The sequence below is a fragment of the Salmo salar genome, chromosome ssa01, assembly GCF_905237065.1.
Source record: "Salmo salar chromosome ssa01, Ssal_v3.1, whole genome shotgun sequence".
NCBI classification, from domain to species: domain Eukaryota; kingdom Metazoa; phylum Chordata; class Actinopteri; order Salmoniformes; family Salmonidae; genus Salmo; species Salmo salar.
This window is the reverse complement of record NC_059442.1, coordinates 55,714,358-55,725,219: the sequence shown is the minus strand read 5'-3', so window position 1 is coordinate 55,725,219 and position 10,862 is coordinate 55,714,358. Positions and strand designations below refer to the sequence as shown.

Genomic DNA, 10,862 nt, shown 5'->3' with positions numbered 1-10,862 from the left:
AGCAGCCCGGGATCTATCGATGGATCTTGACTCGCTCATTGCCTTGACCATCCGGATCGATGGGAGGCTATGGGAACGTAGGAAGGAGAGGATGTCCGATTCCACTCGCCCGCCCTCTGGATACGAGCGTCTGCTAAATGACTAAAATGTAAATGTAATATGGAATCATGTAGTAACCAAAAAAGTGTTAAACAAATCAAATATATTTTAGATTCTTCAAAGTAGCCACACTTTGCCTTGATGACAGCTTTGCACACTCTTGGCATTCTCTCAACCAGCTTCATAATCATCTGGAAGCTGGTTGACAAGGTAAAAATCTGACAAGGTAAAAATCTGTCGTTCTTTCCCTGAACAAGGCAGTTAACAAGGCCACTGTTCCTAGGCTGTCATTGAAAATAGGAATTTGTTCTTAACTGACTTGCCTAGTTAAATTAAGGTAAAATAAATAAAAAATACTGTAAATGATTGTTTGTGCAAAATATATCAGATAAAGAGGGACAGTCCTGGTTCCCTGGATCAACAAGTGACCAAAAAAATCCAGTAAAATAAAATTATTGACAAGCTTCTCACACTGTAAAATCGTGACATAGTAAAGTAATCAAATAAGTGACAATGTAAATATACAATAAATAAAAAAATATGACAAACTATAAAACTATATAAGTACCAAACAAAACATGAGATCAAAGAAAATAATATTAAACAAAAATATCCTATAGACACATAGTATGACATCAGCATCCTGGTGATCCAAAATAGCACAACTGGTGTATTTTAACACCAATAAACCCATCCGTTTAAAAATGTATTTATTATATGTCAATCTAGCAAACCAGGCAACTAAAAGCAACTTTCTAAACAATATGTTGGTTAGGTTTTAGCTTGTTAGCTAGCTAGTTAACATTAAGTTAGCTGGCTAGCTAGTTCAAAAAATAACCATATCATAGCTGACAATGTCTTAACTTTAGCAAATTTGTATTCATTAATACAGGAAAATAAACTCACAACAAGATCCTTTTTTACAAGTTAATGGCAAGCTAATTACACAAAATTGCTAACAGTTGTGAGTGTGACAAAATAAAAGCTGGGCATTCTACCAGAGAATTTTAGAACTTACACACTGTCTCGTTGGCCAAACGTTATATCCTAATTTGACTTTGGTGCAGGTCATGTTGTTCTTCACATTACCGTGTCTGGTGAACACACACTATCAAAGCAATCTACGTGTATTTGTCACATGCACAGGATAAAGAAGGTGTAAATGGTACAGGGAAATGCTTACTTGCATAGTGGAGTCTTTTGCTTAGATATGTAGCTAGCTAGCTAAACAATGAACCGTAATCCCAACTCATAATGTTACTACTGTGCATGAATCTGCAGTTAGCTAAAGCTAACCAACTATGTTCAATGTTAGCTAGCTAGTTAACATTAGGCTATAACTAGCAATGCAAATGGCTTTCTGAGACACAAATAATATTACTACACAGATCATACATGTAACGATAGCTAGCTAGCTAACAGTATGCTTTAACTTGCAATGGAAACAACTTTCTGACAAAATGAGAAACTTATAATATTTTAAAATGTAGCTAGCTTGACTTTCTTACCCGTATACATGGATGAACGCCTCTCCCTCTTTGTCACAGATGCCATGGCTGCCCTTCGTTTGTAAATGTAATCCGAAGACAGATTTATATACAACAGCCTTCTGTGTGTTCTCTTTTCGACTACCTCCACATATTTCAATCAAATGCCAGAATTTGATCCATCTCCTTAGCTATCATACTCTGCTTCCACCGGGCATTCCACTGATTTCAAAACTTTGTCCTCCAGAAAATGGATAGGATTAGCATCACTTTTGTAGTACTTTGTGATATCTTTAAAAAAAGACGCATTAGAAAGGATTACCTACATTTACTGAGCAACCCATGTTATTGACAGAAGCGTGCTACACGCAGACCAATCCGAACTCATCTCTCGGCATGTTCAGCACATCCATTATCTCAGCAATCATGGCTAGCGGGAAGGTTCCTGGATTTTTCTGTGGCTAAACCAACTAGTCTCGTAGTTGAACAATTGTATTCATATTTATAGATGGCAAACATGTTTGTTATTAAGGCACATGAAAGTTCATGTTCCAGAACACATTTTGATAAAAAATGTATGTTTACGTTCAAATCCCTCTCCTGTGAAGTAATAACTTGCGACATACGCCTAGTTTCCTGAAACAAGTCAAAAATGGTAAGTGTGTGGTAGGGTGCAGTAGTCAGCCCAGGGTTCAGTTATTGGAACAGTCTTGTGGCTTGGTGGTAGAGGCTGCCTTTGAGATCCAAGACTTGATGTTGACCCTAACTGGAGCGGATCCCTCTCCCCTGTCTTCACGATTGATCCCAATCACGGAGTCCCATAGGTCCGTCTTCTGTGCGCGCCTCTGAAGCCCATCCCGTGCCCCCTGCCCTCGTACCTTGAACCTTGCGTGATTTCAGTGGATACAGCTGGAGAACTGCAAGGCAATCCCATTGTGCGCCACTCGGGAGCCATGACCAATATGACCAATTTATATTGTCCTGCTAAAAACAGGGTCAATAATATATCCAAGGGGCTTTTATATATTTGTAAATGAATAATAATCACTTTGTTTAAAAAATAACAATATTTTGGAGATGATTTCGATTTCAAATAATGTAAAATGAGTGAGAAAAAGGCCATTCTTGAACATGGGGTGAGACATTGTTACTAATTTGTAAATAAAGCCAGTTTGTTGTTTAGAATTATTTATTTTTGTTTTTAGAGGGAGAGAAAGCAAAAACCTACAGTCATCTCATGGGTCTCCCAGTCAAGCCCAGCAAAGGTATTGAACCAGTGTCTGTTGCAACACAGCTTGCACTTCTATGCAGTGTCTTAGACTGTTGTGCCACTCAGGCACTGTACAACATGACCAGTCGGGAGTGGGCTACAGTACTACAGTAAGAGCAAAATAATCCTAACAAAATAAAATCCTTAGTGTAACAACAGTTTTAGTAAGTAATAAAGAAGTCGTGCACAATTATCATTTTCTATTTAAGTTTATGTCGCCCATTCATTGTCAGTTAGAGACACAGTAGGATCCAAAAGCATAATCAGTGCTCTAACTCCCCCTTGCGCTGGTCTGGAGCAATGAAGTGGCGACGCAGGGTACCGTACTAAACCACAAATGACCTCTAAGTCCCGCATCATAATCGCAAAACTTTTAGTGGAGCAACCACTGTAAGCTACAAATGTAAAAGTATTAGAAATGACACACTATGTTAACATATTTCCCTCCCCAACTCCCTATATTTTATAAACATTTATTGTGACAGTCTATAAAAACGGATGTGTCACGTGTGCTCCCTCTCCAGGTCACCAGGCTGCTCGTTATGGCGCACACCTGTCACCATCGATACGCGCACCTGCGTGTCATCAGACTCACCTAGACTCCATCACTTCACTGATTACCTTCCCTATATATGTCACTCCCTTTGGTTCCTTCCCCAGGTGTCATTGCTTCTGTTTCTTGTCTGTGCTGTTAGTGTTTCTTGTTTTGTACTATGTTGCATTTATTTATTTATTAAAACACTCACTCGCTGAACCTGCTTCCTGACTCTCAGCGCACATCATTACAGGATGTCAATTACTTACATGTAATATAATGCCTTATGCCAAAATACTGAGTGGAGGAATTTAGAACATGCTGCCGTTACGTCAGGTTACAACAGTCACAACAACAGGGTCAAAGTTGAATGTCTCTTTTACCTTCCAGGAAAAAGTCATACTATTTAAAATTCTGAGCACACTTACAAGTCTCTCCTTGGGCTCGTGTCCTGGTCAGCCTGGTCTCCAGCAGCTCCAGGTCTTGCCGGTCCTCCATCGGGAGATTGAGATCATCAGGTAAGGACAAAGCTCCAACCGACCCGACCCATTGGTCTGTTGATAGGCTAACACGGTATTCATCTTGTTATCCATCTCAAGCGTTGGGTCATCCACTGCTCCAATACGCTGCAGCAAAAGTGTGTTATCCAGATCTATAGGGAGAGAGAGAGCAGTTAATCACCGTCACACTCCTAAAAACAATTACAGTCCCTGATGTTTAAGACTACACCAAAAATAGATGTGCAAGCTATGTTCTTACCTGATTGCCCACTTGAAGTAAAAGTCCTTAGTATGGTAGCAACCTGCACCACTTTTTCACTCAGTCATCTGATACCACCTGGACCTATAGGAAAAAAGAAGCAGTTAACCTGTTGGGGATAGGGGGCAGTATTTGCACGGCCGGATAAAAAACATACCCGATTTAATCTGGTTACTACTCCTGCCCAGTAACTAGAATATGCATATAATTGTTTGATTTGGATAGAAAACACCCTAAAGTTTCTAAAACTGTTTGAATGGTGTCTGTGAGTATAACAGAACTCATTTGGCAGGCCAAAACCTGAGAAGATTCCAAACAGGAAGCGCTCTCTCTGACTATTTCTTGGCCTTCTTGATCATCTCTAACCAAAACAGGGGATCTCTGGCATAACGTGACATTTTCTAACACTCCCATAGGCTCTCAGAAGGCGCCAGAACGATGAATGGTGACTTTGCAGGCCATGGCTGAAAAACAGTAGCGCATTTGGTAAGTGGTCGATCAGAGAACAATGAGACTGGGGCGCGTGCACGAGCCGACACCATGTTTTTATTTTTTCGTCTTTGAACGAAAACAGGGTTTCCCGGTCGGAATATTATCGCTTTTTTACGAGAAGAATCGCATAAAAATTGATTTTAAACAGCGTTTGACATGCTTCGAAGTACGGTAATGGAATATTTTGCATTTTTTTGTCACGAAACGCGCCGGGCGCGTCACCCTTCTTTACCCTTCGGATAGAGTCTTGAACGCACGAACAAAACGCCGCTATTTGGATATAACTATGGATTATTTGGAACCAAACCAACATTTGTTATTGAAGTAGAAGTCCTGGGAGTGCATTCTGATGAAGAACAGCAAAAGTAATCCAATTTTTCTAATAGTAAATCTGAGTTTGGTGAGTACCACACTTGGTGGGTGTCAAAATAGCTAGCCTGTGATGGCCTGGCTATCTACTCAGAATATTGCAAAATGTGCTTTCACCGAAAAGCTATTTTAAATAGAGGAGTTCTGTATCTATAATTCTTAAAATAATTGTTAAAGGAGTTCTGTATCTATAATTCTTAAAATAATTGTTATGTTTTTTGTGAACGTTTATCGTGAGTAATTTAGTAAATTCACTGGAAGTGTTCGGTGGGAATGCTAGTCACATGCTAGTCACATGCTAATGTAAAAAGCTGGTTTTTGATATAAATATGAACTTGATTGAACAAAACATGCATGTATTGTATAACATAATGTCCTAGGAGTGTCATCTGATGAAGATCATGAAAGGTTAGTGCTGCATTTAAGCTGTGGTTTTGGTTTATGTGACATTATATGCTAGCTTGAAAAATGGGTGTCTGATTATTTCTGGCTGGGTACTCTGCTGACATAATCTAATGTTTTGCTTTCGTTGTAAAGCCTTTTTGAAATCGGACAGTGTGGTTAGATTAACGAGAGTCTTGTCTTTAAAATGGTGTAAAATAGTCATATGTTTGAGAAATTGAAATAATAGCATTTCTAAGGTATTTGAATATCGCGCCACGGGATTCCACTGGCTGTTGAGTAGGTGGGACGTAAGCGTCCCACTGGCCCAGAGAGGTTAATCACTGCCACACTCCTGAAAACAATTATAGATGTGCAAATTATGTTCTTACCTGCTGGCCCACTCCATAGCACCTTAACTTCTTCCCTCAGGGCTCTGTTTTCCTGCTGGACTCTGCATTTCTGCCCGGTCTTCCTTCAGTGATTTGTTTTCTTGCTGGAGTTTTGGGATTTCTTCCCAGAAAAATGTAAACTAAATTTAAAAGGTTAAAAGTTAACCTTGTGGAAAATTACAAGTTACTTCTTAGTTGTATGGATTTTTTCATTAATAATGCTTCACTTCTTTCCCAGGTGCTGTCTGGTGGCTAACACACGATGGCTAAATTATTTATTTTGTTCTTTTTTCTGAGGCTGAGTGGTGGCCAACAACAGATGTCATCTTTGATCCATACTGCATATGGTTCGTTCTTTTGATCCAGGACCTGAACTACGGCATACTTCATGATCTAAAGGCAGGAGAGAAAGAGTGAGAACTAAGCATAAACTAAGCATAAAGAGCACTTACAATTCAAAAATAATAATTTACACTACAATCACACAATACGCAGTGAAGATATTTAGCTTGTGAGAAGCGAACAGAAACAAACAGGGCTAGGCCATGTCTATAAGTGGTTCAATGGAGAGAACAAACTAATGATTCATTGTTTGTGATTCATAATGACACGGGCTATGTCATTGCATGAGAGAGAGAGATAATGAGCAGATGGGCTTCTGCATTTTTCATCATGTTTTTACAAAAATATAGAGTTAGAGTTAGATATACATGGCTTTCTCCGCAAGGACATATGCAGGATACTACCCCCCACAACATAACCTTCACTCCAAATCAAAATTCCAAACCTACAACCTGATTTTGGACAAAGTTACCTGGAAGGATTCCTACTACGATAAATGTTTATTTCCAAGGTCTATACAGCAAATGCACTGGCAAACCAACGACCAGCAAAAAAAGCACAATAAACCTGAAAACACCATCCAACCTAGAACTGAGTGAGTAAAGTTTAGTCTGAAGCTACTTTTAAAGCCAATAAGAAAAATAAATTACAGTGATACATTTTACTTTATAAGGACTGAATGGCTACCAAGCTTGCTAGGACAGAACAGATCTGGCTGCAACTTCAATTAGCACGGAGGTGTGAAGTGAGAGGTGTCAAAGCCCTTGAGCCCAACAATGGCAGAGCAGTTTCACAGCCTCCCCCACCCAAATGCAGAGGCCTTTGAAGCCCGCTCCATCTGTGCAGAGGTCATTACGATACAGTACCCCTTGGTTTCATCTCTATTTTGAACTGATATGCAGCCACGCCACTTAAATTGTAATTTACTTCAATAAGAAACAATATTGTTGCTTTGATCACATCAGAAGATATCCTCCTCGCAATCTCCAAAATACAAATACAACTTTGTTTGGATGTCATAAATGACCATTCACCGAAACTGAAGAGATATAGTTAACGACCTCATTTTCCATGTGGAAAAAAACGTTGGACAGAGACTTGCTAGCTACGTTTGATAGCTAGCTGGGATTTTCTACAAGGGATCTGCATCCGTAAAAAAGTTCTCCCAAGTGGGTGTGACACCTACTCCCGTTGCCTGCTATACTGCTGCTTGGATTCCACCTGGCGATCTGTTCACCGTCTGCCCTGGCCTGTCTCCCCCTGTCTGTTACAGGTACCCCCGCCACACTCCCCCCTCTCTCCCAAGGTTTTGCTCGCCTCCAGCACAAACGCACTATTGGGACGAGTGACTTTGAACTTACAATGGCTTACAAAAGTCGCTATATTTTTTTATTGTGCTTTATGCTATTTTGCCTCATGGCTCCTGCATGCTTTCTTGACTATGAACTTGCTTGTTTACCCGACCGTGGGACAGACTATGTTTGTTCCCACATTTGGGACTCTTACTCTATTGGTTACATGGACTCTTGGCATCCAATCCTATTCTAACCACCGCTTGCCGGCTTTGTATTCATGTCACCTGATGAAATTGCTGTACAAAATGATTTTGTTGCCATCTGATGCACATTCAAATGCCATAAGAAATCAACACTGCAGAGCTTTCCCTGTCCTCTGCCGTGGCCTGATTCTATTACTGCTGATGTTATCTGGAAATGTGCATGTACACCCTGGCCCATCTACTGTTGCTAGCCCCAATCCTGTCTTGTGCTCTGATATCTGCTTCACTAATTTCTGCTCTCGTAAAAGCCGGGGTTTCTGCATGTTAACACTAGAAGCTTATTACCTACAATTGATCAATTGAAAGTGTGGGTTCACAGCTCCAATCCAGATGTGTTGGTCATTATTGAGATGTGGTTAAGAAAGAGTGTTTTGAACACTGATGTTGTCACGTTCTGACCAGTAAAGGGGTCATTTGTTATTGTAGTTTGGTCAGGACGTGGCAGGGGGGTATTTGTTTTATGTGGTTCGGGGTGTGTGTTTATGTAGAGGGGTGTTTGCTTAGAGTTTCCGGGGTTTTGGTCTATGTTCTATGTTAGTGTATTTGTATGTCTGATCTAGGGTGTTTAGTTCTATGTTTAGTTCATTGGAATTGGGCCTTCAATTGGAGGCAGCTGTTTCTCGTTGCCTCTGATTGAAGGTCCTATATATAGGGGTGTGTTTGTTATGGTATTGTGGGAGGTTGTTTGTGCACTGCTATGTTTAGCCTGCATTACTGTTTAGCTGTCGTTCGTGGTTTTGGTTTGTTGTTTTTGTATAGTGTGCGTCATAAAATAAAGATGAGCATTCACGTACCCGCTGCATTTTGGTCCACTTCCTACGACGGCTGTTACAGAACTTCCCACCACAAACGGACCAAGCAGCGGGGAAAGGAGCAGCAGGTGGACTATCGGGAGTTTTGGACTTGGGAGGAGATATTAGCCGGATAGGGACCATGGAGAGAGGCTGAAGAGGACCGGGAACGCTACAGGGGAACACGGCTGACAAGGAAGCCGGAGAGGCAGCCGCAATAAATTTCTTTGGGGGGGCACATGGGTAGTTTGGCTGGGCCAAGGGTAAGCCCTAAGCCAACTCCCCGTGCTTATTATGGGGAGCGTGTGGTGAAGAGAGCGCCGGTGTATGCGGAAGTGCGCACGATCTCGCCCATGCGCACGCACAGTCCGGTGCGAGTGATCCCAGCCCCTCGCAAGTGCCGTGCTAGAGTGGGCATCCAGCCTGTTAAGGAGGATGCCTGCGCAGCGCATCTGGCCACCAGTGCGCCTCCTAGGCCCAGGCTATCCTACGCTTGCTCTACGCACGGCAACCATCAGGCCTCTGCACAGCCCAATTCGCCCTGTGCCAGCACTCCGCTCATATAGGGCTACTATGACCATTCAGCCCGGATGGGTTGTGCAGGAGGTGCGCTCCAGACCTCCAGTGCTTACCCATGGTCCAGTGTATCCTGTTCCCGCTCCACGCACTAGCCCTGAGGTGCGTGTTTCCAGTCTGGCACATCCACAGTCAGCACCACGCACCAGGCTTCCAGTGCGTCAGCCCAGTCCAACTCGTCCTGTTCCTGCTCCTCGCACTAGCCTTGAGGTGCATGTATCTAGTCTGGCATCTCCAATACCTGCCCCACGCACCAGGCCTCCAGTGCGTCAGCCCAGTCCAACTCGTCCTGTTCCTGCTCCTCGTACTAGCCTTGGGGTGCGTGTCTCCAGTCTGGTACCTCCACTACCAGCCCCACGCATCAGGCTTTCAGTGCGCAGTCCCTGTCCAGAGCTTCCAAAGACAATACCCCGTCCAGAGCTTCCGACGACAGTACCCCGTCCAGAGCTTCCAACGACAGTACCCCGTCCAGAGCTTCCAACGACAGTACCCCGTCCAGAGCTTCCAACGACAGTACCCCGTCCAGAGCTTCCGACGACAGTACCCCGTCCAGAGCTTCCAACGACAGTGCCCCGTCCAGAGTGTCCGGAAACAGTGCCCCATCCAGAGTGTCCGACGACAGTGCCCCGTCTAGAGATGGCCCAAAGTCCGGAACAAAGAGAGACGGCCCACAGTCCGGAACCGAGTGAAACGGCCCACAGTCCGGAACCGAGTGAGACGGCCCACAGTCCGGAATCGGCGCAGCCAGAGTCGCCCTACAGTCCAGAGCTCCCAGAGTCGCCCTACAGTCCGGAGCTCCCAGAATCGTCCGTCTGCCCGAGGTCTACAGCGAAGTGCTTCAGCCCGAGGTCCGGACAGGTTAGGTGGGGGACTAAGGCCAGAGCCTGAGCCACCTCCACAGTAGGAGGATTGGGGTGTAGCACAAGAACCAATGGTGGCCACCCTCCCTTCCCTCCCTTTAGTTGGGATTATTTGTTCATTTTTTTTGGCGGGGGGGGATTTTTTGTTTTGTGTGAGGTGCATCCGGGATCTGCATCCGGGGGGGGGGTACTGTTACGTTCTGACAAGTAGAGGGGTCATTTGTTAATGTAGTTTGGTCAGGACGTAGCAGGGGGATATTTGTTTTATGTGGTTCGGGGTGTGTGTTTATGTAGAGGGGTGTTTGTTTAGAGTTTCCGGGGTTTTGGTCTATGTTCTATGTTAGTGTATTTCTATGTCTGATCTAGGGTGTTTAGTTCTATGTTTAGTTCATTGGGATTGGGCCTTCAATTGGAGAAGGCTGTTTTTCGTTGCCTCTGATTGAAGGTCCTATATATAGGGGTGTGTTTGTTATGGGTATTATGGGAGGTTGTTTGTGCACTGCTATGTTTAGCCTGCGTTACTGTTTAGCTGTCGTTCATTTTTTCATTTAGTTGTTTTTGTATAGTGTGCGTCATAAAATAAAGATGAGCATTCACGTACCCGCTGCATTTTGGTCCACTTCCTACGACGGCCGTTACAGATGTTAACCTTTTTTGTCAAGACAGATCTTCCAAAGTTGGTGGAGTGGCAATCTTTACCAAGGAACACCTTCAGTGCTCGGTTGTCTCCACCAAGTCTGTCCCCAAACAATTTGATTTGCTGGTTTTAAGCATCAAACTTTCAAATAGCTCTTTGTTGACTGTTGTTGGGTGTTATCATCCACCATCAGCACCGGCCTGTACCCTAAATGCACTAAGCTCTCTCCTGGGCCATTACCCTAGGTCTAGGTTTGTCCTACTAGACTGTGACATGCTTAAACCACCTGACCAAGTCCTAAAGCAATGGGACTC

The 10,862-nt window shown here is 43.3% G+C and overlaps 1 long non-coding RNA gene across 1 annotated transcript; it reads right to left on the bottom strand.

The window, feature by feature from the left end:
* Positions 1-3,149: 3,149 nt before the first annotated feature.
* Positions 3,150-6,173, bottom strand: LOC123726757 (uncharacterized). The gene is made up of 3 exons (XR_006758882.1): positions 5,785-6,173; positions 4,151-4,234; positions 3,150-4,043 (listed from the first exon to the last, which is right to left on the bottom strand). It is a non-coding gene; the product is annotated as an uncharacterized lncRNA (long non-coding RNA).
* Positions 6,174-10,862: the final 4,689 nt, after the last annotated feature.